Source organism: Ciona intestinalis, unplaced genomic scaffold (genome assembly GCF_000224145.3).
Source record: "Ciona intestinalis unplaced genomic scaffold, KH HT000648.1, whole genome shotgun sequence".
Classification (NCBI taxonomy): Eukaryota; Metazoa; Chordata; class Ascidiacea; order Phlebobranchia; family Cionidae; genus Ciona; species Ciona intestinalis.
In genome coordinates this window covers 1-5,521 of record NW_004190969.1, presented here as the reverse complement: position 1 = coordinate 5,521, position 5,521 = coordinate 1, and the positions used below count along the sequence as shown (strand labels likewise).

The 5,521-nt window shown below is 37.4% G+C and overlaps 1 long non-coding RNA gene across 1 annotated transcript; it reads left to right on the top strand.

Moving 5' to 3' along the window:
• The first annotated feature begins 839 nt into the window (after positions 1-839).
• Positions 840-1,695, top strand: LOC108950708. Its single transcript, XR_001975330.2, has 3 exons — positions 840-1,043; positions 1,101-1,242; positions 1,630-1,695. It is a non-coding gene; the product is annotated as an uncharacterized LOC108950708 (long non-coding RNA).
• Positions 1,696-5,521: the final 3,826 nt, after the last annotated feature.

The window sequence follows — 5,521 nt, the reverse complement described above, 5'->3', positions numbered from 1 at the left end:
TATTTCGTGTAAAGGAACTTTCCCTATGCAAGAGCCACCAAAATGTGTGTGTGAAACAGAACATGTGAAAAAATTGGAAGATACTGTCTGTCATTTTCGGTGATAGAAATTACAGTCTTGCTCCGCACGTCATCGCTGTAACAAAATAAATAAAACATGATGATGAAATACTGTAGCACAAAATTGCGAAATTTCATGATTAATCTGCTGTTGGAGAATTTAAAAACTTTGTGCGCCTGTGCAGTTGTATTATACTTTGTACAGATATGTGTGCGTAATAAGGATTCCGTTATGTTTCAGATGACTTACTAATCTTTTAATTATTATTATTTGAATTTTGAAGCCATTTGTTACCAGTTAAAAACATCTCTCTTTCTAGTGGGGTGGGGTAAGATAGAACATGATTTTATTCTCTTCCACCTCCCATTTGGTGATAAACAAACATAAAAAAACATTTTTTCTCTTGCCTACGGTATGCCATCTTATTCCACCATACTATAGTTTATAAGGGACTTAATGGTTGACTGTTTTAATACAACCGCCAAATGTTGTGCACTGTCCGACACTTCTCAAACTTTACACTTGATAGAACAGAAGCTACGTTTTAAGAGTTCTTGATCTTACAACACAGAGAATTTTAGATAAAATCAGTTTCACATAATGTTTTATTCACATTCATCATCATCACCTTCATTATCATTTCCATTAGTAGCGAGTCCAGTGCCTCAGCCACCTCATTTTCATCCACTTCAATTTGATCACACACAAAATCCACATGAGAATTATTCGTAATCAAAGGCGTTAACATTTGTGCCTGCTGAGTGAAATGTCATAGAACAACGATGTAGATTTTTTTCTCAGTTAACAAAAATGTATTTCTAGAATCAACTGTAAATGGGTTTGGAATTTTATGTTGCTCATCAGGAGCAAGTAGTTTCAAAAATTTTCTGTTGTTTGTGCTTTCGTCACATCCACTGCAACAACCTTCAGATCACACTTTACTTCCAACGATTCGCGACGGCTGCCCTAAAGATTGTTACCAGGTAAACCTTTTGCAGTTTCAGTTGGATAAAATCCTAATGCCCTACTAATATTTCCAGAACAACTTTTAACATAAACTACCAGCATATATTTTGCAAGCAGATTTTCGGATGTTGTTGTGCAATCAGTAAATCCAATTATTTCATTGGTGGTTGGCTTGAACACAAGATTTTCCCTGATTTTCATTTCGCACATAACCAGGTATACAAATTTTTCATGATGTTGCATCGATTATATATTGGTTGATTCCTGTTGTATTGGAAAATACATTTCTGTAGTAGTCATACAGAGTGTCCTTTTAGATGGTAACCGTAGAATTCCTCTTAATTGCTCTTCGATTGTAGAATCGAATAATCTCCGGATGATATTAACTTTGGTTTCGGAAAGTATGGATTTGTGTTTCTCAGAATATTTTTTGAAAGTCTGTAAGACTTCCATTTAATGCTGCAGTATTACAAATAGAATTGATGTCCGATTCTAAGCCTTTTTTATCTATTGTTTCGTCTGGTGATAATAGTAATTTGGATACACTTTTTTCTGTTGATTGTTTTCGTTGTTGTTTAATTGTTTCCACAAGCCTGTTTTTAGAACTTCTAGAAAGAGGGGCATTCAACTTTAAAGGCATTGGTCTTTTGCTGTCTACACTTTCTCTAAGTATACAATACAATAAAAAACTATTCGTGAAACGGCAATACATTTTTTTGTGTTTGATTAAGTGCCGCTTTGTGACAAAAAACACTTTGTGATGGTCGCCCTGTTGCAATACAAAATTCCAGGGTCCCATGCCAGAAAACAAACTATTTAGGGCTTTGGTTAAAAGTTGTTTTGCTTGTGTCGTTGGTGGCCCCGTTAATGCAACGAAAAGTTCATCATCGAGAGTTTTGTCCGCCAGTGGTCGATACCTTCTATCGTGTAACGTATATGTTGAACAAAACGACTTGATGATGCACTCATTGCATGCCCGTATGAGGAGGGGCAGAACAAACGACAACAAGTCTTCCAAGTGATCGTAAATATGGCTATATCTTCTTCTGTTTCGCCACTCTCTTCGTTTGCAACACGTTGGTATAAAATTCGAAAGTCGGCCAGAAGCTTATATCGTGCTGAAGATGCCGTCCCTCGCTTTGTAGTAAACGACTGAAAGCTGCCCTTTCTTCACCGAGAAGGCGGGAATCTAAAATTACAGTAAGATTAAAATCTCCGTTATGTATGCTCGACATTCATCGAAACCAATACAATTTTAATTACAAATCAACTAAATACCTGGAGAACGAGAAAGCCATTTCGCAATCTAAAATATATTTCTGATTTTTATTTTCTGCAAAAAATCTCTTTTATGCACTTGATTTTTCAACCGCGTAACATAACTTGCCACGTCATGCAGAGTTCACACAGAAAAAGAGCTAAATATTATCTAATTATGCTTTATTTCCCATACATTAACATAATACGCCTACATTGTCTTAGTCATGACTATCAACGAACCTTTACTTGCTCGTTTATGTTGGAAGGAATCTGAGAGTCGGAATGCATGGTTCTATTCCTTCTTTCGTGACTGTCATGGCCACTTAAAAGAACTGGAACACCACTACATTTTCTGCTTTGACGCAACTCCTCACTTCTCCGGGATCTACAGATAGTAGAGTCGGGGAAGATGGGACACCTTTAACACATAATATCCAAACAGCCTGATCGTGTTTTAAACAATTAAAAACGGTCTGTGAAGAGTCGTGAAGATACGGTTTTATAATTCATTAAATGTTCTTTGTTTACTACCAAATGAAAAGGGAAAACAAAATAAAAGGGTGTCCCATCTACCCCCACCCTGCTATATTAGTAAACCCTTTTACTACACTGTCGACTGGGCTCGATCAAAAACAAATCTGAAGTAACCAACAAAACGGGTTTTAGTCGCCATTGGTGACTGTAGAGCAGTAGGCAGAATGTATTTATACATGTATTTATAACCAATGAAACTTATGACGTTTGAGGATTGAGTGATTGGTAAAGAATATGTGTAAATACGCTTTGTACAACTCCTGTACCATGTGTTTATTGTAAACTTACACTAGTTAACGTTGTCGTCGCTTAAAAACGTTTGTTTTCATGAATTTTGACAAACCGTAATCACGCAGTAATTAGGTAATGTTAGAAGTTAATATATTAATCATATGATGTTGAATTAAAAGTTTCAATTACGATTAATGATAATACGGTATAAGAGTAGTGCATTTAATGCGTCCCCACTTAAATGCTAAATAGTTTGATTCAGTCCTGAATCGTTGTGTAGATACAACGCTTGCCGTCGTTTCCCGCCAAACTGCCAGACAGTGTTTCCGCTATAAGGGCATGAGGAAAGTAATCGTTAATTAATCGCTCATCGTGCGGTTTCAAATCTGAAAATTCAGTCTAAAAATTATAAATATATAATACGATTTGATTTCAATCAAGAGATTAAAGAAAAAATGCTAGAATTAGGATAAGTGCGGAAAATAATCACCCTATCAGCGCAACAACAACAACAACAAAGCCAAGAACAACTGTTCTATATGACCACTAACGTGTTCAATAATCAATATGTGTTATTACTGCTTTTGCTTGAACGCGCTAACTACAAATGTATTGTTCATACTTACATGGTGACCATTTGTTAAAGCTTCGCTGTAATCGCTCAGCGTAGAAAATAAAGCAACTATTGCTTTGTGGCATTTCCACGGTAATTGTCTTTGCAGCAACAAGAAGTTGTTTTAGTATTTCGCTTATGTCAAGCAGTGCTGCAATTTCCAAGACGGTTGAAGCCTTTTGGAGTTTAGCCAACGACTGCTTGGCATTGGTAATTGCCGCGGTCGTTGGCTTGCGTCGAGCTGAAGGTGTTGGTTTCCAAGACGGTTGAAGCCTTTTGGAGTTTAGCCAACGACTGCTTGTTGGTAATTGCCGCGGTCGTTGGCTTGCGTCGAGCTGAAGGTGTTGGTGATCCACTATCATCACTATTTTCACCAGCGACTGTTTCAGCATTTTCAATGACACTAAAGTTTTAACTAATTACTCTACTTTCCTTGCGTAGGCACATTTCAACAATTAAGCATTACTCACCTTTGATAAAGTTTTAAATATAGAAGGATAGTCTGTTAAAAATGCCCTCTACACCCTGTGCTGGTGTTGCGTGAATCGCAATTCTTCAGAAATTGCTTTTAAAGATAAAAAAAGCTTGACCTACTAATGAAAATACCAAAATTATTTACATCGCATTGATCGCAATAGCACATTCTCATATCTTTCCTTTCTCGCATCTTTGTCCGCCAGATTTAATCTATGGGCATAATCCCAAACCGCACTTTCACAAAGTGATGATGCCTTATCATCGCCCAACTCCAAAGTGTCGCAGATGTGTCTTGGTACGTTGCACATAATACTGCCCATCAAAACACATTCCACTGAGACCCTTTTGCAACTGACTGGTTTGCAAACCTATTTTCTTCAGTGTCTGTAAGGCGCAGTCATTGCAAATTAGTCTACGGTGTATCAGTGTGCATAAATTAACTTACTTCAATAAGATAAGCTGCTAGAGCTGCACCGGTCAAAGCTTTGACTACTGCCGACGACAGAAACGGTTTTGAACAGAGAACCGTTGGAGAAAATAGGAATGCGTATGGCGGTTACTTGTTTGGTAACTCGCTTATGAGTTAGTTTATCCGCGGTTTTGAAGAGAACCGTTGGAGAAAATAGGAATAATGCGTATGGCGGTTACTCCGCAACAATTGAGAATGCCATTCGTCGTCCTATACAGATTATGAGTTTATCCGCGGTTTTGAAGAGAACCGTTGGAGAAAATAGGAATAATGCGTATGGCGGTTACTCCGCAACAATTGAGAATGCCATTCGTCGTCCTATACAGATTATGAAATAACATAAAAGTTTACAACTACGTTTATTACAAACATTATTGCATATGTATTGATACCTGTACACGGAAATGGCGTCTCGATATATTTCTTAGGCTAACTCCGAAGCACTGTTACGACATGTGGCAAAAGTCGTGTAGGAAACTCTCCCCCGTGGTTTAACATCACCAACGTCAACTTTGGCACACTGCAAGACCGTCACTTTTCTTTCAAATGAGCTGAAAGTATCTCCTTCGAGAAATCCTAAATTGGAATCAAGTTTATTACCTGAAGAATGACTTTATTAAAAATACAGTTATATATCTGTTTAATGGTATCCAATGCGCAAACTCATGACACACCTTGGTTACCTGATGAAGAATGACTTTATTAAAAATACAGTTATATATCTGTTTAATGGTAACCAATGCGCAAACTCATGATATACTTTGGAATGCAAGTGACGACAACAAATGACCAACTTTCTGCGAACGTTTCCCTGTGAGAATCTGCTTTGCTTCCAGTGCTTCAACCTTTTTGCATGCTTGTTGGTGTTTTCTTGCTCTGTCATGTGCGTCTTAAATTGTCTAACCATGGCG